The sequence below is a fragment of the Prionailurus bengalensis genome, chromosome A2 (genome assembly GCF_016509475.1).
Source record: "Prionailurus bengalensis isolate Pbe53 chromosome A2, Fcat_Pben_1.1_paternal_pri, whole genome shotgun sequence".
Taxonomy (NCBI): domain Eukaryota; kingdom Metazoa; phylum Chordata; class Mammalia; order Carnivora; family Felidae; genus Prionailurus; species Prionailurus bengalensis.
In genome coordinates this window covers 98,272,324-98,298,023 of record NC_057348.1, presented here as the reverse complement: position 1 = coordinate 98,298,023, position 25,700 = coordinate 98,272,324, and the positions used below count along the sequence as shown (strand labels likewise).

The 25,700-nt window shown below is 40.1% G+C and overlaps 1 protein-coding gene across 4 annotated transcripts in view; it reads right to left on the bottom strand.

Annotated features, from left to right (window-relative positions):
* Positions 1–25,700, bottom strand: part of DYNC1I1 (dynein cytoplasmic 1 intermediate chain 1) — a 319,773-nt gene that overhangs the window by 288,390 nt on the left and 5,683 nt on the right. The gene's annotated exons all lie outside the window — the stretch shown is intronic.

Sequence of the window (25,700 nt, the reverse complement as noted above, 5' to 3'; positions counted from 1 at the left end):
CACTGAGCCTGGGCACATAGATTTCATTTTGCCTAGCATTATATGCATCAAGGAAGACAGCCACTAAAGACCTAACATGTTAATCTTCTTTTTCTGTAAAACTCCTCCCAAACTGTCACAATTAATTTTGTCTCCAGTACAATCCTATCTCTATAAAACGTTCATCTGCATACTGAACGCAATAGTGCTTATCCTGGCACTTTCCCTTTCCAAAGCAAAAGATGTCTATGAACACATGAAATAGTAGGTAACACCATGGCAAGTTCTTGGGAAAATTTATATGAATTAAATTTAATATCTACGTTAGTGGGGATGGTGATGCCAATGGTGATGATGCCAGAAATATTTGCAAATACAATGAGTTCAGAGAATACTGTCACCAGTTACCAATGATTAAATTTGCCTGTTTCATGCTCTCAATTGGAAACTAAGAAAATGGAAACACTGAGAAATGAAGAACCCCCCTCTGACCCAAATTCCAAAAATAAAGCAAAAAACCCAAAAAAATCCAAAATGTCATGAATATTAATTTACATATTATTTATATGCAGCTATGATGAATATATAATGAATCCCTAAGTAGATGACAGAGGAATGAAAGGCAAAAAAGAAGCAAAGAATACAAAAGAATGAAATATCCTCAAACTTCCTGTCACTGCCTTTAGAAGGTAATCAAGAAGCTGCAGTTACCCTAAGACACACTTCCCCAAAAATACTCATAGTTGGAAAATGCACTTTACTGTACATATTCCTTCTGGTTCATGGTGTAATGGCAAAGAATTGTGAAATAATAGCAATAATAATCACAATAATTAATCTTTGTAATCAACTCATGAACACACCCTATCTTCATTTCTCAACAAATATCATCGAATAATTAATCTTTGCCAGGCATGGTCTAAGGCATCAGAGTACAAAGATGAGGAAAATCAGATTCTCCCCTTCAAAGAGTACATAACTGCACTTTGTAGGCATGTGGGATGGCTGGAGATGTTCTCTGAGATACTGGCCTGTGGGTTTCTGAGTGCCAAACATTTATTTGTTATCACATTTAATCATAACAATCCAAGGAGACCAGTGTTGTTATTAATACCTTGCTTGCATTTCAGATAATGGAGGCTCAGCAAGACCTAAGAACACATAGTCAGTACATGGCAGCAGCTAAATTCAAGCGTGCCCATGCTCTGAACTACTCCACTCTGCTGATTCCAACGTACAAGTTAGGCAGAATGCAGAGCAAAAGAATAATTAAGATCTACTAAAATGAGCAAGCATATGCTTTGAGGAGGAGAGGAAATGTAAGGTGGATATCAAATGAGGTCAGAAACCAGCAAAGAAGGGAAGATACCGATATGCAAAGACCTATAGAATGGGAACCAGCACGCTAAGAGATGTGGATGAATCCAAGCCAAGAAATATAAACTTTAGTTGGTAAGAATGTATTTGTGGTGGCAACAGGTAAAGCCTTTGGAAAACAGAAGAGTTCCATTTGGTATAATGAGAGATGGGAAATCACAGCAGCTTTTTGAAGGGGAAAGTGACCAAGTAAAAATGGAATCTGCTTAAGCCTACTTTTGTCCCTGCCTGGAAAACAGATAGGAGCAGAAACTAGAAATCAAGCAAGCTGCCTAGAGGTTGGTGATCTACCTGGATCGATTGCACCTGCATGAGGATGGTGGGTGGATGTAGAGACCGAATGTAAGGAATGTGGGCAGATGAAAGCATGCTAAGAAGGAAGAAGTAACTCTTGATAGCCTTTAGATATGGAAGCAAAAGAGAAAGACTCAGACACAATTCAACTTTGAGAAAGCAAGGAGGATAGCAGCGAAGCTGGAAAGAGAAGGCAGGAAAGAAATAATGAAAAAACTTGTAGTATGTTGTGATTTGGGTGTCAATGGGATTTCTGGGCAGAAAGAATGCATAGATACTATAGATGGGATGAGAAGCTGGATGGGGACCGGAGCTGTGGAACAGAATTCTGAGTCATCCACCTACGAAGTTTAAAGCTGAATCACAAATTCCAAGTCCTACAGGAGCCAGGCAGATAACATGAGGACACAAAGCAGCGATTAAGACCAGGCAGAGAGGAAATAACCTGCCTGAAGAAGAAAGCTCTAGGGGCGCCTGGGTGGTGCAGTCGGTTAAGCGTCCGACTTCAGCCAGGTCACGATCTCACGGTCTGGGAGTTCGAGCCCCGCGTCAGGCTCTGGGCTGATGGCTCAGAGCCTGGAGCCTGTTTCCGATTCTGTGTCTCCCTCTCTCTCTGCCCCTCCCCTGTTCATGCTCTGTCTCTCTCTGTCCCAAAAATAAATAAAAATGTTGAAAAAAAAAATTAAAAAAAAAAAAAAAGAAGAAAGCTCTATCCAGCTCCATGGTTGACATGGAAAAATATGAATCAAAGCAGTTAGATCTTCTGATTTCTTTTTAAGAGAAACCATGGAACTGACAAAACTCAGGTTTATCACTAAAATATCATTTGCCAATAATTTTCAACACCAGTGGGCAAAATTCCTGGCAGGAGAAAATACGACCCTAATTACAGAAGCCATCTGTGAAATTACATATACTCTTCCTTCTCCCATGGGGACCAATCAGATTTATGTTTTTGACATTTTTTGGCCATCAGAAATGAAATGTCCAATCAAAAAGATCACTATTAAAGCAATAATTGTGTCATTGTGAACACAGCCAGTGGAAACTACTTAGAATTTTCCCCCACACATTTCCCCAGTTGCAATTGGACTTCTTCTAGTCCACCGAAAGGGCCTGCCACAAATTCAGCTACATACTATGGTCATTAAGGAGCAAACTATGTAATAAGAACATCCTATATTTGTTGTGATTTTCTGGTTGACCATCATTCATGAGCAGGAAGTAAGGTGTATATTTAGTACATTTCTGCAAAAAGCAAAGTTCTTCTTACAACTGATAAACATGTCTGACCATGCTGGTAATTTAAGTTGGTGTTACCAGCCGCACAGCCAATATTTTTCAAATAAACAACAAAAATGCCAACTGAACTTTTAAAAAGTATTAGGTAGTGATGTTTCAAGTAACACACTTTTTAAAGGTCGTAGAGACACAATGGCAAAAGATAGCTATAGAGTATCTTCCACTTACTGACTTTTTGGATCTACTCCAAAATAGACATTTTGCACCAACACCAAGTAGAATAAGAAATCTCAAGAGAACACCTCATAAAGGGTTTGGGAAGTACACATTAGAGTAAATGAATGGCCCTTTACACACAGTAAAAAGGCTGCAATCGTGGCACTAAATGCAGTGTCAGCACTAAACTCCCCAGGCTTTCCCGGGGGGCTTGCCACTCCGACTCACTAAATCTCCCTGCACATCAAGCAAAGCAAATTGAGGAGCAAAGCATGGGGGACATGAGTTATAGAGCTTCCTGTGGCTAATGTAGGTCATTGCAAAGGCAATTCTGATGCTCTCAGTTTAAGAAAATAAGAGTCAGAGCTACCTGCTGCTAATTATTGCTCACCTACTTCACACACACACACACACACACACACACACACACAAAGCTGGTCTCTTTCATTTAAAAATTAAAAAAGGGGTCAGGAGAGAAATCACACCCACCTCTGGGTGTAAGTCTGTTCATCAACCTACTCTGCCACCAACCAGCCAACTACAGTTTACCTCTCCCCTGTCTTAGGAACAATTACAGCTCAGCCTCACCCACTCCATCCATTCCGGGGTCAGATGATGTATTTTTATGATGCCTACTCAGCTCTCCTCAGAGCAGAGTCCCATATTCCAAATTTGTTTTCTGTTGGTGACATTCCTCTTACCCACACTCTCTTACAACCTACCTTCACTTACCCAACTCTCACTTTTTACCTCCTCCCACCCCTGCATCTTAGCTCACGCTCTCCTACAAATTCTCCAGATTTACTACTGCTGAATACAACCCCACTTCATCTCTTTTCTTTCTTTTCTTGTCCCCCAAGTTATCCACCCCTCAACAAGAGATATCCAAAAGTTCAAATCAGCTACTCCATGTCCTCTGGGCTCCATACACTAATCCCCAACACTTATTATTATTTTGTTTTCAAATTTCAATTCTCTACTTCTGATTCCCCCCCTTTTTTAAAAAGCAGAACATTATTATATTTCAACACACAACTTCTGTACAACCAAAATTAAAACATCACAGTAAGATGTTGGAGACAAAACACGGCATTTCATTTACAATGCATGGCGAATGGTTAACATTCCTTAGTCATAAATAATCTCTTACAAACCAGTAACAAAGACACTAATATTCCAAGGGAAATGAAAAAAAAAACACAGAGGAAAATGAAATAACAAATGACTATTAAGGTTTAAGGACATATGAAGATAATTGAACTGAACAATAACAGAATAAAAGCAACTTCTTTGTAGTATCACATTGACCAAGATTAAAACATTGACATTTAATGTTTGCACAGTTTTAGAAAACAAAACAAAACAAAACAAAAAAACACTGGGAGACAAGATTGATGAGGACAGTCTATACAATTGGGGGGAAATCTCTAATTTTGACTCAAAATATAAATTTTGGATATGATTAATTCCAATGAAGTGGATATACTAGGACTATTTCAACAAATTATTTGGAGAAATTCAAAATAATTTACATATAAGCATGTTCACTGCACAGAAAATTTGTGGCTAATGGATTTGTCTTTTTATCCCTGGTTCAACCTTTATTCCCTTGCTTCACTATAACTCATCTCCACCCATCCTCCCAAATGTCTCAGTTCTCATAACTTTTGCTTCAGTCCATCTCTGATCCCAGTAAAAGGCCATTTGATCTCAGTTAAATGAATCAATATAAGAAAAGAACTTAGAATCATGCCTAACAAATATTAAACACCCAAGAAAATTGTTTTTCCTCTTCCTCCTCTTCATTCTCTACTTCTTCCTTTCCTTCTCTTCCCCTTTTTATATTATTATTACTATAATCATCATCATTATTATTATCATTACTATTACTGTTTTCTACCATGCCAACCCTTTCCCCCATCACTAAGTCCACCTTAATTCAATAACCAAAGTCATCATTCAACGTTCACTGCAATCATTTAAAAAATATTACAGTGAAAAATAATTAAAGGTATATAGCATGTTACTGATTTAGTAGCAATATTATCAGAGTAAGAAAACCCAATCTGTGATCCAAGAGAGTCTAAGGCACTTCAGAGCAAATAGAAGGAGCTTCTCAATCTAATGGATTATAAAATGGAAGTTATGTGGTTAAAGAGATGTTACTCAAATAAAAATATTGTAAAAATTAAATGCAGTCATTTAATTTAGTAATAGTAAAATTCTTCTCAATTTTTCAGTTGAACACAGGAATTACATATCAAGCTGTCCCAAGTAGACATCCTCCTGTATCTCACCTACTTCCACCCAGAGGACGGAGAGGCACATGGAGAAATGGTTTCTTCTCTAACGAAGAAGTTAGTTGCAGGGAGAGTTAATCCTGCCATTCCATTATAGAAATGGCTCATGATCCTAAGTCTCAATGGAGGAAGAAATGGGGAGAGAAAAGAAGGAGGAAAATGTATGAGAGAAAAACATGGACACTGAGGAAGGAAGAAACAACCCAAGTCATTTTCACACTGGCCCTTGTCTTTCCAGTTAACCTTGCATTTCCTTCACACTTCTTAAGTCCACACACATCCATAAAGAAAAGAAAGTTTTCAGTGTTTCTTGAATGCAATGAGACCTATAGCCTACATTTTCATTTCTGCATGTACCATCATGGGATGGTTGGGTCCTGTTTAGAACCAAGTATCTAACAGAGGAGAAGCAAAGGGTTTAGCTCTGTTTACACAGCTGCCAAGTAATAGACTCTCCCAAGGCTTAGCGTTTGAACAATATAGACTTCTATTTCCTTTTGGTTGTCTACGTTGGCAGCAGTTTGAGATTCCATTTCTAATGCTGGCATATGCAAATGTATTTTTAAGCTTAAAGTCAGAATCCTAGGAGGTTTAAATCATTGCCCAGCTGTGGCCAGACTCATTGAAAAAAATATCCAGAAACAAGTTCTCTTTTTCTGCCTGAAAACAATTGTTCTTGTCAGCTCTTTACTATGAGCTATTGAACTTTTCATCTGCCACTAGGTATGCATAAGAAATTTGATCTTTCCCAACCTTGTTTCACCTGCCTGGCTTTTCATAAAATGCAGCTGACTTCTCCCAACTGGATAGGTGGACAAGGGATGATACAGACCACAACCATTTGTCCATTTATACAGTGATATCTTGCCTTCTATAAAAGGAGGGTTATAGAAGTCTCAAGAGGGATTTGGCTGGTGAAAGACATGAGAGGGTTATTTGCTAAATTTTTACAGCCAACAAGACACTGTGAAAACAAAACTTTTTTTTTCCAGTTAATATTTTTTATTATGTAATGTGAGCTTGGTCGCAACAAGGTACACCTCTTCATCAGGAGTTAAGTCTAGAATATTTGCTGAGACTTGTTCCCTCATCCAGGTTGGGTTTTGTTTTGTTGTTGTTGTTGTTGTTGTTGTTTTGTAATTTATTGTCAAATTGGTTTCCATACAACACTCAGTGCTCATCCCAAAAGGTGCCCTCCTCAATACCCATCACCCACCCTCCCCTCCCTCCCACCCCCCATCAACCCTCAGTTTGTTCTCAGACAAAACTTTTAATAAAATCCATCTTATAGTCGGAAGTTGCCCGGGTCTGGTCTACTCATACTGTTAGATGAGCAGTTTTTAAACGTTTTGCTTTCAGCATCCCTTGATACTCTTAGTTCTCAGTGATGCCAAAGAGCCTTTGTTTATGTGGGTTACATCTATCAACACTAACCATGTTAAAAATTAAAACCGATAAAACTTTAAATATTTAATAATTCATTTTAAAATAACTATAAACTTGTTACTTACTAATATAAAATTTTTATGGAAAAAATAGCCATACTTCCCAAGGCAAAAAAAGAAATAGTAAGAAGACATTTTACATTTTCACTTATTTCTTTAATATCTAGCTTAATAGAAGTCAACTGGATTCTTACAGCTGCGTCTGCTTCCAGTCTGTTGTGATATGCTATTTTAATTGTGAAGAAAATCTGGTCTCACATAAATATGTATTCCAAAAAGGAAGAGTATTTAAATAGCCTCTTAAGGTAATTGTGGACATTCTTCGATATTACACCAAAATTCAACAGATGTCAGTTTCCTAATGTTCTGTTGCAATGTAATTATGAAATGACATCAATTGATGAGCTTTTTGCACTCTTTTTGCACATTAAAATCTATTGGTCTATCTTAAACTTTGAATGAACCTTTGACCCATGTATGATTTTATAACATTATGCACTGGTTATCTAGAAAATTATTTAGAAAAGTATGCAGACTTCTCAAATGTTGATACATGTCACTCTCCAATATCCAAAAATCAAACTTGGTAATATCACTACCAAACTCTTAGGAAAACTCTTTAGGTATGGTAAAGCTGATATAAATTTTCCAAAATTCTGATTTTTGCTGCAAATCTTAAATTTTGTCATTAGCAGCAAATATTGTCAATTCTGACAAGATCATGCCACTCTCATTGATTTTTGAGAAAATTTCTGCCGAAAACCCAACTCTGAATAATCCTAGTTTGTCTGTGAATTGTACTTTCAAGTAAAAAACAAAAACAGTGTTTCATGAAAAAAGGCAGGTAGTTTGGCTCACAACTCAAACTACTGCACAAATCCTATCTCGAGACAACCACCGAACTTTGGTAGGCAGGAAAAGTGCCTTATGTGTTCCCATTTGTCACACAGTAAAGACATGTGCTCAAGGGTAGAGATTTAACATAACATTTTTTTTTTTTTCTGCTTCATGAAGGACATTCTTAAGTGAAACAGGGTTGGTTGGTTGGTTGGTTGGTTGGTTGGTTGGTTGGTTGGTTTAAACTGCAAGTGTGTGGCAGTGAAGGTTGATGCCAGTACTGGTCTAGTTTGGTGCCACTGTCTCAATTCCTGCTAAGTATCAGCAGTGTCACCCACCATTGCTTTCACACCATCACTGCAAATGCCAATCTGTTGAAACAGAAAATAAAAATAACATTTTGTGAAAATTGTCTTGACCTTACAGGTTTCTGAAAACATCTTAGGATCCCCAGGGATCCTCAGAACACGCTTTGCCTTACCTGCTTCTTATAAGGTGGAGTTGATTCTAAAGCCTATAGAGACTGAACGAAATTTTGCTATTGATATAAATAACCTAAACAGAAGGGTTTGAGTTCTTTCTTCTGCAGAAAAGAAAAAGTGAAAGACACAATAGTAGAATCACTGAGAACAGAATATTTCAGATTAGAGTCAAGCAACTATAATGATTTGGAAATACCTGGAAGATCTAAGGCCTGTGGATATAGCATAGGGAAAAGTGGAATTACAGAAAGAGTAAGGTCTTGAAGGAAAGATTCCATAAAACTATATGTGAAAGACTTGCTTAAACCAGAAAATAGGTAAAGAAGAAAAACTGAGATGACTTCTCTCACTGCTCTTTCTCCTTCTCCCCTCACTACACACACACAAAAATTAATGGAGCTCACTCAGCCTCGCTATGAAGTAAACTAAACTAGTGGCTAATAAAATGCAGACTTCTATGTTGTGAAAAAAGCGTTTAATTCTTTTGTTCTTTTAATTTTGCCATTTTAATAATTACAATTATACATGTTTGTTTCAAGACAAGAACATTAAAGATTATACAATCCAGTACCAATATTTTACCCATAAATAGGGAAAGCGAGATGCAGAAATCTAAGCTCACCACCATTAAGTGGACAGGTCAGAACTGGAAACACCAGATCTCCTTATTCTTGAATACTTTCGCCAAATAATGCTTCCTTTTCAGTGTTTACTTAAGATTTTACTCATTTGAATCAAAAGGAAGATCTTAAACAAAAGGCTTTTATGGTGGATCTTGATCTGTTTATAGCCAGTCCAATCTTGTGGTCGCTCTCTACCACCACCTGGTGGCAGAAAGTGTAAATTGCATGGGAGAGCTGACAACAAGAGAAAAGGCTTCACCGTTGAAATTGCCAAACACACCACCGCACCCAATACTGGGTAGTTCAAGACTCCAAGAGTTTCATCCACAGATGAAAGATCTATTTATGTCAGTAGAGAACTACTGTTTTTGAGGAGGGGAAAAATTTTAGTCCATGAGTCTATGGGACTCATCTATGTTGATTTTTCTGGGGTCCTCTTAATTTTACTCACACTGGGTTAATTCTTGACTAGGAAATCAAGCGATACTGCTAAATTAAGCCTTTCGTATCTCTCTTGCTGGATTTGTGAGCTATATTTAAGATTGTTGTGTCTGCATATCATCTCTAGTCCCGCTTGCACTGTTTCATGATTCTGAGCTACCCAAGTCATACTGCTAAAGCTGTAAATCAAGCATTGGCAATTGCAGCACATTAAACAGAAGAGACTCTCAAGCACTCAGCACAGAAGCCCATTATGCTAGAGAGAAAAATCAATCCATAGGGTATCTGCCCTCTCATCTAGTTAACAGAGTAGAGATGAGAGCCCTTAGAAAGTAAAGGCCTCAAAAGCCGTTGTCATCTTTGCCAGAAAGTTCTGGAAAATTTTGAGTTATTTCTGACCCCAACAGTGCATCCCACGAATTTAGAGACTCAACAAGCTTCTCTTTGTTAAAAGAATTGTTCCTCAATTAAGGGAATCAGTCATTCATATCTTAGAGTATCTTAGAGGAACTATCAGACAATATCAAGAGTCCTTAGGAAATGAGCATCTCAAGTAGCATCCTTGAAAGAGTATAAAACTGAAGATGGAACAGTTTGGACAATGAGAGGGCAGTATTTTGGCTCTGTGGCCCTAAGAATTAGGACAGAAAAGGAACCAGAAAATAGAAGAAAGGAGACAAGAGCCCTCTGGGGAATAATACCACAAGGGAAACTAGAACAAATTAAGAAGTGAGACCTTGAACAAAGAATCCTATAGAAGTACCTAACCTCAGGTCAAAATAGATGGGAACAACGCACCACCTGCCCAGGCCACATATCAGGTAAAGAAGCCAAGTAAATAAGGGTCCCATCACTATATATAATATGAGATCACGTATCTGGGCTCCTGAAAGTTCAAAAGCACTTCAGAGCAAACAGAAAGGAGCTTCTCTACCTAAACAGGCACTCTTGAGGAGTACGTGAAAAAGGGCGACTACTCCACAGACCATGATGCACAGTGGCTCCTCAGCCTTATATTGCACACATAATGGACATCTAATAAATACTTGCTGTCATATAAATGGTTAAAGATGGCCCCTATGTTATTCACTTATTGACATTATGCTAGGACCATCAGTTCAAAGCCCTCTGGCACCAAACACAAATGCTTACACATTCAGTTGCTTTAAATACAACTCAGATAAGCTTATATTAGCCATTTAGACCCCACTTGCTTTACATATCCCACAAAACTACACCCAATACTTGCTAGCTATGTATAAAACAACCCCCGGAGACTCCCACCTGGCTATGGAACAGCATCACCTAGTGGGTGGTGGTGCCAACCTGCAGTGTCCGGGTCTCCTGCTGTGCAGGATGTCCCTTCTCATGCAATACTATCCAAGTACCACCCACTAAAATGCGTTGTGCAATGCTGCCACCTCATGGTCCCGTCTTCCCCTTGATCAGCCCTGAAATCCTCAAACTCACCACAAACCCACAGCCAATTTTCACCGTGCCTTCCAAATTCCTCACCTAATATTTCCAAGCCTGCCCTTGCCTACCCATGTCCATTCATGCTGCCCAATACCAGTCTTCACCTGGCTCATCTGACAACCACGATGTTCTTCTAACTGATCTGCCTGTCTCCATGCTAACCTTACTCCCTGATGACTTCCACATCCTCCACACTGCACTAGGGTGATCTTCCTGTCACTCAAGTCCAATGAGCTCACTCCCTTACCTAAAACACTTCCACGACTTCCTTCTAGATGCAAAATATGTCCCAACTCCTTACCATGTGCAGAAAATGCCCTTTTTGCCCATCTCTCTCTCCATACATCCCTCTACTTCCTAGTTCACACTTTCCTGTATTGAGCTGTTTCCTTCCTTTGTACCTTTGCAAATTCCAGAAATGCTCTTCCCATTGTTCATTACCTGGTGATTCCTATTCATCTTTCTCAGCTCAATCACATTCCCTCTAGAAAGGCCTCCTAGGGCTTTAAGGCTGGGCCAACCATTCTGCCATGAGCACCCAGTACATGGTCTGCTGGAGCACGTGCCTCCCTGCCTATGTTCTGTTTGTGTGATTCTCTCCTCCTGTTACATTGAAAGCTCCACGAAGGGAAGGGCCATGTCTCGTCTATCTCCATACTTCTGGTGCCTGGCAATGACTGCTCCTGAACTGCTAAATAACCATTAGACAGGAATGAGAAATCTGTGATTTCACTATCAGGAATTTCCTGATTGTCAATAAATTGTGTCAGTGCATTAAGCTTTTAAATCACCGAACTCAGAAGTTCTTCCTTATAATGCAACCAAATTCTATTCCCATGGAAAGGGGGTGGGAATTGATTTTTCACCCACTAGTACAAATGTGCAACCAACACATGATCCTAATGTTGCCTAATCCACTGAACTATCTTTTCCTAAATCACTACCATTATATGCCCATTGATGTAAGTTTTTCCTGTCTGGTTTACAATTTGAATCTCAGGTGTCTGACTCTAGAAGGATTATTTAGCAAAATCCATTCTATTTATAATTGGCAGCCTCTATTGTTTATCTTAACCAACAAATTCAAAAAATCTGGAATCTATTGCTTAGACTACCTTGAGGATAAATAGTCATACTGACAGTTGAGCATTCTTTTTTAAAGTGATGTAAAAATATCAGTGCTCTAGAACAGAGCCATATATTGTACTAGAAGCTGTTTCTCTGAGTTGCAAAGATGGTCAGTGAGCTATGTCTAAAAATAAACAACTCTCAAGTAACCTGTGAGGCTGATCTTTAAAATAATTGACAACAAGCAAATCTTCAGACATGATCAGCTTTGGCTTTGACTCTGCTGTCCCCATAAAAGGGCCAGATTTTCCATGCAGCAAAGTTAAATCAGCGCTGGCCAGTCAGCCTGCCTAAAATGGGCACTCTAGACTGGTAGAAAACACTGGTAAGTTCAAGCCACCCAGATGTTCTTGCACCTTACAAATAAGGGCAAATTTAAACTATCATACCAAAAGAAATACAATCAGGATATATTAATAAAAATAAGGGGAAGAAGAGTTTTAATGCTTGAATCATGAAGTCAGAGTAGATTTTCTCAAAGTCACTCAACAATATAAACGTTCGGAAAGTCAATCTGTTTTAATCTTCTAAAAATACAAGCTATTAAGGTATCTCGACCTCTTAAAACCAATTAATTCAATACCCTCCCAAATTAACTATGAAATACTGGTGAATATGTAATTAAGCCTGCCTAATTTTAAAAACCATTGATCCCTACTGTTATGTCTAGCAGAGGAACACTCCTCAGAAGAGGGACTCAAATCAACACCTCTGACATGTGCAAAGCCAGGATACCCTAGTGTCTGGAGCAGGTGCTCTTAACTGCTTCATATGCCTGTGCTTTTAGGTTTTCCTCATCCTCCCTTGCTCCACTCTACTGGCCCTAGCATCTCTACTGGTTCATTCTTTCTCCTTTGTGTTCTTTCCTTGCTGAAGCCACCCACTTTATGTCAGCAGATTTTCTCCTCATGTTTGTTCTACAGGCGATAAAGAGTAAGAAAGCTGAGAAAAACACAAAGCTACTAAAGATCCCACAAATCCGTGTAGTCAGTGGTACTACTGTGCTCACAGGACGCGGGGAGAAGGTTCCTCGGAGAGGGTGACATAACAAAGTGTCACAGAGGAAGATGAGACCTGAGGACAGCAGAAGAGCAGTGTCTCCCAGGCAGAGGGAAGCAGAGACAAAGAAGGAGAGGTAGAAACAAGAATGGCCAGTCTGTGGGACAAGTAATTTGATATGGATGGAACACTAAATACAAAAGGTAGAGGAAATTGAGGGCGGAAATGCAGCCAGATAGCAGATCCCAAAGGTTGAGTGACCAGCCACCCCAGTTTGCGAGGAAGTGAAGGGGTTCTCTGAATGCAAGACCTGCAGTGCTAAAACCAGGAACTCCCAGGCAAACCTGGACAAGTTGGCCACCCTACAGCCAAAGGGCTGCTATGCCATCCTTTCGGGAGGTCTGAACTTCTCTGAGGCAGCAGGGAAACATGGAAGGATTTGAACAAGTACAAGACCAGGTATTTTATTCCTAGCTTGCAATACACACACTACAAGAGCCTTTTAGACATGGGTTGCAACTCACTGGTGAGTTACAAAATCAAGTCAGCTGGCAGGTGCAGGGAGCAGTTCTACATGGTAAGGGAAACTACTGTTTCATCGAACTTTTTTGACATATATATACTCACTTTTAGGTCTGAATATTATTTATTATTGTTAGTTGCAGTTAAAGGCATTTAAGATACATTGAACTACATCAATTTTAAAAATGGCAGATTTTAAATTATAAAGTAGTCTCTACCTTTGTCCTTTCTCAGCCAACATTTAGCATGATGATATTTGTACAGGACACTCGAGTATGCAGAGAAAGCTGTTCACCATCACAAGAGACTGACTCGGGCTCTGCCTATCCTGAGAGCCAAGAGGTTAATATCCAAGTACACATGGAACCTGTAGTCCATTTGCAGAGCACAGGTGGGAAAGCCTACCATAGAATGACCAAAGCAAGCTCAGCTCTATTTGTTTAAATCTACCAGAGAAAGAAAGTGGAAAAAAAAAAATCTATCCCTGGATACTTCAAGGCACAAGCACATCAAGACAAATACACTTAGAAAGATTACCTCGCTTTTCCAGTTACCCATGAATGTCCATAAGAGTGTGGAAAATCAATACTGCCAGAAATGCAGGACCATGACATATTTCCTGCAGACATGTCAGCATAAATGCCGAATGACCCTAGGATTTGGGAGTTTGCTATTTGTCCCATCAGCACAACTTTTATATTCCTTTTAGAAAGCAAATACCCATCCAAAATACCCATTTGCAGCTAAGCTAGAAAGCTTAGCTGCAAAATCCCAAGCCTGGCCCTGCACACAGCATTCTGTATGTGAAGACAGAACCTGGTGGTATGAGGCAGTCAATGTTCACAACAGATTTCTCAACCAGTCCTAAAAGGCTTAAACCTTTCTGATATTCATGTGTATTTTTTACTTCAAGACTTAAAAAAAAATTTTAGCTAGAGTCACTTTCAACCATCTGTCTCTTTGAGTGAAAATAGGATGCAGGCTTGTATGTATTGGCTTTTGAAGAAAACCAATTTGGCAGACAGAATTAAAGAGAAAGAAGAATTATATCTCAATTTTCAAGACCACACTAAGGAGTAACAAAATATCCAATGTAAGTAGTAACTTACAGGGACACACCTATCTCCTTTTCTACCCATTAAGCCGTCCCCAATCCTGACCATTCTTGATTGAACATCACTCAGATTAGATCTGTGTCACCCGGTCATAGCTTTGGGAAGTGGCAGAGTTGAGACATATGAGTGACTGTCTCAATTTGAGTAGCATTACATGTGATGGGAGATGATGATAGCAGGTACACTCCAAGAATTTGGAAATAATGGAAATATGGCATGATCACTGTCTGAGAGTTCAACTAGAGTTTATCTTAAAACACAGGACATCACCCAAGTTAGAACTATAATGACAGTACCAAAACATCACAGCTAGGGATGGCAAAATGTAATGGAGAACCACCACATAATTAGTAGTGAACAACAATAAAAACTGTTATAATTAAAGGAAAATGTATTTGAAATGATAGGAAAATAGGTGTGATTTTTTTTTCAGGTTTTCCGTAGTATGTCCAGGGAAAAGGACATGCTTTTCTGGTCGGTTGACATAATTGCTTCTGTGCATCTATCAGGAGGCTCAGTACAGTTGCATCAGGACACCATCTTGAAACATCAGCTATGACAACTGCTCCCCATGCTCTGATTCCATGTACATCCAACCTTCAGTCTTCCACACTTCAGTTCAGTGCAACTCCTCAGTCAGCCTTCCAGTTAACTCAGGCCAAACACCTTGGAGCCATCCTTCATATCTCTGTCAAATCCCATATCCGAACCATCAGCAAATGATTCAAGCTCTACTTTCCAAACCCTTCCAGAATCAGCCTGATTTCACCACCTCCCCTGCCATCACCCTGTCCAAAGCACCAACATCTCTCATCCCTATTATTGAAAAAGCCTCTGAAATGGTCTCCTACCTCCTACCCTTGCTCCCTCTGCCTTGCAGTCTATTCTCAGCTACAACAGTAATTCTTCAAAACACAAGCCAAATCATGTCACTTCCTTGAATAAAGCTTGCCAATGGCTCCCATGTCAGCGTAAAAGCCAAAGTCTTACAACACTCTCCATGGCCCGACACAAACCAGCCTCATTACCTTTCAGATCTCATTCCCAGAGAGGTTGTTGCTATTCCTCAAATACATCAGGTACACTCCCACCTCAGGTACTTCACATTTGCTAGTTCCTCTGCCTGATACTAAAGTCTCTGAACAACTGGCTTCTTCAAAATATAAGTCAAATTTCACCTTCTTGAGGCCTTACTTGATGACCCTCTTCAAAAGAGTAAACTATTCCCCTCATTGCACCTGAAATCTCAAGTCTTTTCTACTGTCTTATTTTTCTTCACTATGTGTATTACCACCTAACATATTCTATACCACAGTTAATTAAGTATCCTTCATTGTTTGTGCCTTCCCCCAGAATTTAAGTTCCAATGAAGGCAGAGATTTTGTCTGTATTGTTCACTGATGTATTGCCAATACTTAGAATAGTGACAGGTAGAGAGTTCATAATAAATATTTGTTGAATGAAGGAACAAAATTGGCTTCGAAAACGTGTCTGCTTGAGCTCCTTCCTCTCCTCCCAGCCTCATTCTCTGTAAAGTGTCAAAGCTCCATTGGCTTTGAGATTCTCCTAGGTTTGCTCAGCACCCTCCTTCTCAACCCTTTTGCCGTGATCCGGTGACTTTAATTGCCATATGATTGCCACACCTAGAGTCTGCCTCCCTTCCCAGTTCTTTTGAATGTATTACATGATTGGGTCTCTGGACCAAGCATCCAGGATTACCCTTGATACTCTTTGGCTAGTACTGACCCAACCATGCCCAGCTGAGATCTCTGGTACCAAGGACCTAAGAACCTGAGTTCTCAGATTTCAGATCACTGACCTATAAGCGAGGGCACTGTGATCCTAACATGGGAAGTTAGGTTTCTTTTGCCAGTCATTAAGTGGACAATTTATATTTGTTGCCTGATATATAGTCTATACTTGCACTGGGTTGTGTGAATTCGTCACTAGACTGCTCAAGAATTTTGGCTACATAAGAACACTCTAATATCTAGACCCTCAGAAATAAAATTCAAGACCTGAATCCTGCCTGTGTGTATAGCTGACTGCTGACTGGCCCTGATGGTGGCTCCATCTCTGCAGCTGCAGTGCGACGGCTAACTTGCAGGTAAGAGTGTTGATGCCCAAGAGTGTCGCCTGCTCGTCGTGTTCTTAGCACAGGAGCATGAACCTACATGCATATGCACATACAGCCACCTGACCCCAAAACCCTTGGCAAATCAGAGCACGTTTTCTCCCCACCTGTCTGGTCCCTGCACAGTGACCCTCTATAGGAAAAAGCAGAGGGTGGAGGGGAAGAATGGGATGGTTTACCTGATGGAAGGAGATGTGAGAATACTTTGGTTATCTGGGCAAGGTTCCCCAGAGACAGAAGCACACTAATCAACAAAATGTTCTAATTTACTGGGGCACCTAGGTGGCTCAGTCAGTTAAGCGTCCAATTTTGGCTCAGGTCCTGATCTCGCAGTTTGAGTTCGAGCCCCGCATCTGGCTCTGTGCTGACAGCTCAGAGCCTAGAGCCTGCTTCAGATTCTGTGACTCCCTCTCTCTGCCCCTCTCCTGCTCTCTCTCTCTCTCAAAAATAAACATTAAAAAATTTTTTTGGGGGGGCGCCTGGGTGGCGCAGTCGGTTAAGCGTCCGACTTCAACCAGGTCACGATCTCGCGGTCTGTGAGTTCGAGCCCCGCGTCAGGCTCTGGGCTGATGGCTCAGAGCCTGGAGCCTGTTTCCGATTCTGTGTTTCCCTCTCTCTCTGCCCCTCCCCCGTCCATGCTCTGTCTCTCTCTGTCCCAAAAATAAATAAACGTTAAAAAAAAAAAATTTAAAAAAAAAATTTTTTTTTAATGTTCTAATTTACTAAGAGCAAGGAAGTCCAAGTAGCTGGCTCCTGGATGCTAAATGTATCTTTATGTTAATGCAATTTAATGAATACTCACTGAACCCCAGTGAAGCAAAGCACCATCCTGGATGCTGTCAGGCTTACACAAATAATTGACTTACATTTATCGCAAAAATCTTATTACACGTGAAGGGGAACAGAACATCTCACCCCAAAATATGCCTTTTTGGCATAAGGATTATATGAAGGATTTTAAGAAGCAGCAGATACAGAAGAAGCTCTAAAAACCTAGTAGAAATTATCCTTTTGTAAGAGACACTTCAGTTTATAAGGAAAGTTTGCATTTGTGAGGGTTCTCCCTCTCTGCAGGAAGAAGAGGATGATTCAGTCTCTAGGAACTATTATCAGTGAAGAAAGCATGGACTTAAATCTGTAAAACACCCTTATTCTTGGTGACTTCCCATACCTGACTCCCCACCCTCAACATCTTTTGCCTTTAACTGTAAATGGTACTTAAGGTGGTGGCTTAATCCATTTTGGAGAGTTACTCAGTTTTCCAGGGTCTCTCCCATATATACAGGAGGTATACAAGTTATTACAATTGTTTTGTTTTCCTCCTGTTAATCTGTCTTTTATTAGCGGCAGAGGAGGGAGGGGGTGGGGGGAAGGTTCTCAGCCAAGAAGAACCTAGAAGGGTAGAAAGAAAATTATGTTTCTTTCCCCACATATAGTAGGATCTGAAAAAGGCAGTTCCACTGCTAGGGACAGTGGGCTAAGTGCGTGATAAAGGTTTAAAGCACAAGGAGGGCATGTAGGAAGTAGAGCAGAGTGAGTGAAGGAGGGGCCATGAGAACCAGACAGGGAAACATGGGTAGGATGCGAACTGGGGAAGCATTTCCAGAGGAAGGAGATGAGCATGAGAAAAATGACAGCCACAGGAGGTAGCAGTCTGTGCTTCGGGGAATGGCAAACAGTTTCATTCAACTATAGGCTAAGGTCAAATGGGTTCAAGGTGGCAGGGGTGCAATGAGGGACAAGCAGGAAAGGTTTGTGCTGGGTGTTACATTCTCAGGTGATAACTGAGATCAATTCTTTCTGCTCTTTGGTCCTGCCTCCCTTCAGAATCAAGTTATCTATTTTAAAACCTGCAAGGGTCTTGGAAAAAAATCAAACATTTCCATGTGAAGCCAATCCAATCTATTCAAATGTGTTAAGCAATGCAAACAACTAGAATTAACACTTCCCTTCCATATCACACCTTTACTGTATATGATGAAAAAGTGAGAAATCAAGTGCTCAAAATAGATACTTTAGCATTTGTGATAAGCTCTTTGCATAAGATAAGCATTAGGGTGGGGACTTTACCCCGCCCCCAACCCCAGTAGGCTCCTAGTTTGCTTTTCTTCTTGCTGTAAAAAGAAAATGGTAGTTGGGGATTTCTGTCATATGCCTTTGAAATGATATATTTTCTAGCCTCTGCTGCTAGCAGAATAGAGCCAATCCTGAATATTATCAGGGCACATTAAGAGATTACTCAATGAACAAATACATGAACAAATGAAAGAGTGAGCCCTCAACTGCAAGATCATGTGGCCAGTTTGGAATGAAGCTAGATGCAAACATTTTGTGTTTGTTTTTAATGGTTGTCATAAGCTGTTAAATTTCCTTCCACCCGCCCTGACACTGCTATGGCATTCCCAGTGTCTGGCAGGAGTTTAAGGAATGTTTAACTGAATGAAAGAATGAATGATTGAATGTTACAACTTGAACAATTCCATGGGGAAGAAAGTAGACACGGATTGTCACATTTATTTTTCCAGTTTGGCATCTGCCCTCTTATTTATGCTGCCCCAAGTGAATGGCAAAACCTGGCCAGAGATAAGAGTGATGCAAAGCTCTCTCTAGTACATAAAATCACAGGTTCTTAAATCTGGAGAAAAAATAACATGGAGATTACTAAATCCAGGTCTGGCCTCTCATTGGTAGAATAATCCCTTCACAGAAAATCCTCACTTCCTGGTGACATGCTTGAACTCTCACTACCATAAAGGTAGCCCAGTCTTTTTTTCTTTTCTTTTTTTTTTTTTTTTTTAACTTGAGTCAATCAAAGGTTCTGCATTATATTGATATGAACTTTCCTTTTCCCTGGAAGTTTGGGCTAGAGAGGTGTCCCTCATACTTACTTGCCAAAAATAGAGTCCTCGTGCCCACACTTTCACCTGCTTACAACCCACAGGCTTTCTGCAGCATCCAGTCAAGTTCATTCACACTGTACTCAAGGAGTGGTGGGGGAAGGGAAGATAAAAAAAAAAACCCACAGAGGAGAGAAAAGGTGTACATCTGCCAAGATGAGCCACACAGCCTCCTCTCCATCACAACCAGCCTCTAGCTCTTTAAACCTTTACCTGTGGTATGAGTCTTGAGCTCCTGCACCTTTTAATTTTCTGGACACACAGAATGCTTGCATGATTTAGCCACAATGGATTTGTATCACAGTAGATTTTAATTTCACATTGCTTTGAAATGCTGGGGATAGAAGGAGGGGGGCTAGGAAATGTGTCCTCAGCAGACCTGAATTCCAAGATAAGAATGGAAGCCAACTTGATACTCTAAACAACAGTCTCTAGACTGAGGTTGCCTCACAAGCCAGGGAAAATGCAGGCTGACCCTTATGTTGTACTCACCCAGAGCCCAGCACTGCTCTGTTGGGCATAGACAAAAATGTTCAATAGGATCCTGATTCAGAAGGCAAGGCTTCCAGAATCCTAAGTATTACCAAGCCCACATTCATTTGGGGCCCAGAGACCCAACGGATGACACATTCAGGAAGTCAAATGTTTGTACTGAACACATCAAAATGATCCAGGGGAAAAAAATTTAAATCATATAAGAAATGGAAAATTAAGTAGGATTTATTCTTTCAGACTCACCACAATATTAGGAAGTGGCTCTATTATTATCACTCCTGTTTAATAGATGGAGAAGATGAGATACAGGGAAGCCAAATAACTTGTCAAGGTCACACAGATAGTAATGGGCAATGCGGAGATTTGAACTCCAGCTGCAGAGGCCAGGATCTCATACTGCCTCTTGACCACTGTTGTGATTTGTTTTGGGATCAGATCAGATCAGACCCAAGAACAAAAAATAAAGATGAAGATAAAATATTAATGATTTTGCCTAGTTGACATTGGTGTCTGGTGAGCTTGAAAATTCAAAGAAGTGATTATTCAAAGAAGTGATTAGTTATTAATCACTTCCTTTCTTTGAACTTTGTTATTCCTCTATTAGGTATTTACCATGTTTTATCTCATGTGAGGTATGTGGTAACACACAGCCACATGTTATATATATTAAACTTTTCTATCTTTCCCTGATTAGATATCAGTCCCATAGTCCCTAAGGTCTATACCTTGTTCATTTTCATGCACCCACAAAGCATTCAGTCGTACTCATTATTCATTATTAGTAAAATCTAGATTTGGAAGCTCACTAATTCCAGGATGCTGTTATTACTCATGAGGCTAAAATCATTCTAATGAATTTCATACTCTATAAGAGCATTCTTTCAGGTACAACTAAAGTTGAATACTGAAACCACCACATGTGGGTTGCATGTCAGTGAGCTTCCTAGGGATGCCTTTTAGAAACTGTGGTTAGCAGCAGGAATAGGCAGAACCCAGGGAAGTTCACCCCTTTAATAGTCATTTAGGTTAATCACAAAAATTCCTGTTCCCCCACTCTGAAACTCTACCTAACAACTCCTTGGTAGCCAGGCAGGGCCATCTGATTTGCTTCAGTCAGTGACCATGTATGAGATTGGGGCAATATATACCAAGATGAAGCCTCTCTCAGCATGGGTCTCTGAGTGGGTCTGGTGAATGGGGCCCCTTGTTGGCTCACACCTGACATGTAACATGAGCAAGAAAAATCTTCTGTTGGGTTACTCTGCTGATGCTTGGTGGTTGTTTGTTACTGAATTGTGATGCAACCTAACCCGATAAATACACTCCTGTGGCCCAAATCCACTCCAATGATCCAGCATTCTCATTGCTCTCCACCTTTGGATTTAGTGTTGGTAACTGCAAGTACCCCCTTTTTATCATCCCCACCTGCACTTTGCTATGGAATGCCCACTGAGAGGGTGTGCCAAGGATTCTCTCCTTGACCAAATGGTAGTCAGTCTCCTCCAAGCTCTTTTTTAACTTGGCCTCAATCCCTTGGCATGCTTTCAAGAGTCCCATTTTAGCAAAAGTCCTGCTAAGTCAGTTTAGCCAGAATCCTCCACCCTCAATATCTGATCACCAATATCAAACTGATATCTGATGAAGTTCCTCATCCCCTACCATCTTCCAAGTGGTGTCTGATCACCTCGCCTGCCTTCAGCAAGAATCCTGTTAGGTTGGCTTATCCTGATTCCACTCCCCTTACCCTGGATGTTTCCTTTTAGTAATTTTCCATCTACTGACCCCCACCCTGACTCCTTGGCTATAAATCCCACTTTTCCTTAGTGTATTCAGAGTTGATCCCAATCTCTCTCCCCTACTGCAAACCTCCAGTGCAGGGGTCTAGACATCTATCAGAATAGTCCCCCTGAAAAAAAGCCTGCCTTACCATTTCTTTAACAAGTGTATGAATAACTTTTTCTTTAACAGGCATAGAGACTAAGAAAGCACTAATTGTCATTATTAACCACACGGTCACCAGAACATGTATCCTGGTTAAAGCAACTTTCATTCTGAATCTTCCCCCAGAGAGTTTAGAAAATACTCTTTCCGTGTGCTGCCCAGATGTACCTGTCCAGGGTTGGGGAAGGCAGAGGTGGTATTGGCAATGTTAAGAGGTGATCCTTCCAATTCCCTGGCTTATCCCCAAAGCAAAGTTCTGCCCATTTTACTCAGGTAAATGGCTCTGCCTGGGCAGAATGTACTAGGGAAAGGGAACATTTGAAGAAAGTATTTTCCTTTTCCCTTACAACTGTTTTGCAACCTGACTTTTCCATCTATTTTAAACTAAAACCTACAACTTGTTGGTCTTTCAATTTTAGCTATTCATACTTTTTAATTTTTAAAACAAGGAGCTCTCAAAGAAAATGGGCATGATTCTCCCCTTCAAAATCTACAGGGATATGGGATTTCATCCTTGTTTGATATGCCAATTACTTTTCAGCAGCATTTGAAAAATATTAAAAAGCCTAAAAGAGGAAGCAAGAAAATCTGTATTGGAAACCCCAAACCATGTCCCTGGGTGGTCCGTATTTGCATTGGGAGATTTAGTTTGGCATTTTAACTTATGTAAATAGATTCTCACTTTCCTCTGAGTCTGAAAGCATTCAAAGAGGGAAGATCACCTTTCCAAATCAGCGGTAACCTATACCCTCTGAGAGTGAACAAAGTCACACTTTTCAAGGAAACAGGCAGAGAAGTTTTTTGTTATTCTTTCTTCCACAAAATACACACCAATTCCCACAACCCCTTGCTATTTTGATACTGGTGGGGCAGACGGTGAAACGGGAGACGTGCCATCATTTTAAAAGGGGACACTGTGAAAACACACATCCCCCCACAGGGCCTGCTAACTAACTTGCCAGCCACCCAAACCACCAACTACTGAAATTCCACAAGCTGATTCCGAGACACAATCCCATGGTCATCCTCCAAGCATGGGCTCACTGTAACAGTCAACAACTAGATAAACTTGTAAAGGCCTCCATATGTGCCTCACAGGATCTAAATTGCTTTTAAAAGGAGTGGACTTCATTCCATTTCAATTACTAAAATCTTCTGCTTGTTAAACAAAGAAATGGGTACTATTTCAGGTCAGAGTAGACCATCTAGCTTGCATTCTAAAAGGGAAATTGATGGTAGGCAAAGTCTATACAGTACTGTGTCACCATTTACTCATTGGGGCTACTTAAAATATACACATTACTCTTGGCTTCACTCTAGACATTAGCATAAAATAGAAATCTGACAAATGAATCAAAATCTCCCTTTCTCCCACTGGAAGGAAACCAAAGACACCAAACCAAAGATCAAAAAATTAGCCCAAGGGGCTCATAAAAGAAACAGAAGACTCAAACCATCCTGCCTGCCATTTCTAGAATGAAAAGTTGTCCCTTTCAAGATCCCTTTCTCACAGCAGAAATGTTCCACATGATCCTAATTCAGGAAGGCAAGGATTCCAGAATTCTAGGCATTACCAAGTCTACATTCAAATTGGGCCCAGACGTGCAATGGAAACTACATTTCAGGAAGTGACTGTTTTTACTAAACACATTAAAGTGATCCAAGGGGAAAGAATTAAATCTTATAATAAAAAGAAAATTAAGTGGGATTTATTCTGGCTAGTATTTCAAATCAACAAAGCTTGTTGAGCCTCCACCATGTGTAAGACCCTCAGCTGAAAGATACAAGGGTATCTCAGGGAGCCTGGAGTGTAGTGGGGGAAAGAGGCATGCATATAAGTAGTACAATTCAATATAAAAAAAAAAATTTTTAAAGCATACCTTTGGTTCAAAGGAAGGCAAGATCACACATATCCCTGAGAAGAGAAGGCTAGAGAATGATATAATTGCTGCTGGATAATAAGAAGCATCTTCCACACACTGAGTGTGTAACATGTATTGAACCCTGTTTTCTCATTATCTGTAATCTTTATAATAACTTTGCAAGCCAGGTATCATTATCCCCATTTCACAGATGAAGAAACTGAGGCTCACATAGCTTAAGTGAGATATCTGGCTTTTTCTTTCTTTTGTCTTATGTTGTCTTTTAGATGTTGTACTCTTATGTTGTAAAAGACCAAACAAGGAAATGGACTTAAATTACAACAGGAAATATTCAATAGAAAAACAGAGTGTCTATTGACATTTTGAGCAGGATAATACTTTGTCACAGGAGTTGTCCTGTGCATTGTAGGATATTCAGTGGCAGCCCTGACCACCACCTATTAGATGCCTGTAGCCACTCTCCCCAGTTTTGATAACCAGAATTGCCTCTAGACATTGCCAAATGTCCCTAGGGTGGACAATCACCCCTGACTGAGAAACACTGATCTAAAACACACTAGAATAAGTCAATTTCTTCTGTAAATCACTACATAGGGGAAAGACAGCCGCAGGGCAGGAGATGGGACCCTTGACTTTGCAGGTCCTTCCAGCCCTGCCCATTTTGAGTCTGAGCCACACAGACAGAAGGCCAAGGACCTAACTCCCGGCCACTGCCTACAATGACCTATAACATACAACACCTGTGCTAAATAAATGCATGCTCTGATAATTGGCATTGTGTGTCCCTGGTGCCCATCAAGGGTTTCTAAGGACTGTGCAAGCATGAGAAGAACTAATGACATTTTAGTTTCCAGATCTGAAGCTTCTGTCTTTAATCTTTCCAGAAACTGACCTATCAGAGAACATGCCTATGATTTAGAATCATTCAGGGCTTCCTTTCCCACCTCCATTTTTGCAAAAGCCTTTCTTCCCCATTACCAGAGGGGGGAAAAAAAAACCGTGACACTTGAAGCCCCAAATCCGACTGTGATGCTTGACCACAAGGTATAAAAATACCCTTTTGTTGAGGAGCTTCTTCAGGTACTTTTTTATAGCGAGATTGAGATAGTATTTAGATTGTAATTGAATTCAAAAAATTACATCGTTTTATTTTTAAGTATCCAAGTTTACAATATTCTGGAAATCACATTCGTTGTGATTCTTCAAGTTTACAATGAAAACAGTTAGATGCCAACTTAAAATGTGTAGCATAAGAGAGCAGCAGAATTTTTAAAAATTCTTTAGAGGTTATAGAAGAAAAAAAAATTGAAGCATAATAAAGCACACTGGTATTGGTTCCCAGGCAGATCTGTTGATCAAGTGCAATCATCCTGTGTAGTGCCAGAGACTCATTACTTTATTATAAAGAATGCCCTTGACTCCAACATAAATTTCTGCTTTGTGTGTTTGCCACACTGATGGCATTAGCTGGTTTGTGCCCCAAAAATGAAAACAATGGGTCATTCTTTAAGAGTATAGTAAAAATATGGGTGAGGATAGAAATGTTAGGGATTCAGTAATATTTTGGAAATAAAACTGCTGCTTGTGAGGATCTCAGGATTGATAAGAACCAAAAACTAAAGGGTATGCAGGTTGTCTGGTAAGCAGAGGTGCTCCCAAGATTTAGTACCAAGTTAATGTTCCGGATCATGACACAGTCACTATATCAGCTAAGCCCCAGAACACTGAGCAGCTTCGAATTCAGCTTTGAAATAAATTAATCTTTGCAATGAACACAGTCTTGGTTTATATCCACTCCTGCAAAGTCAACTTTCTGGACTGTCCTCATTGTAAACCGCTATGCATTTTGTATTCAGCCTGATACCTAGTGACAC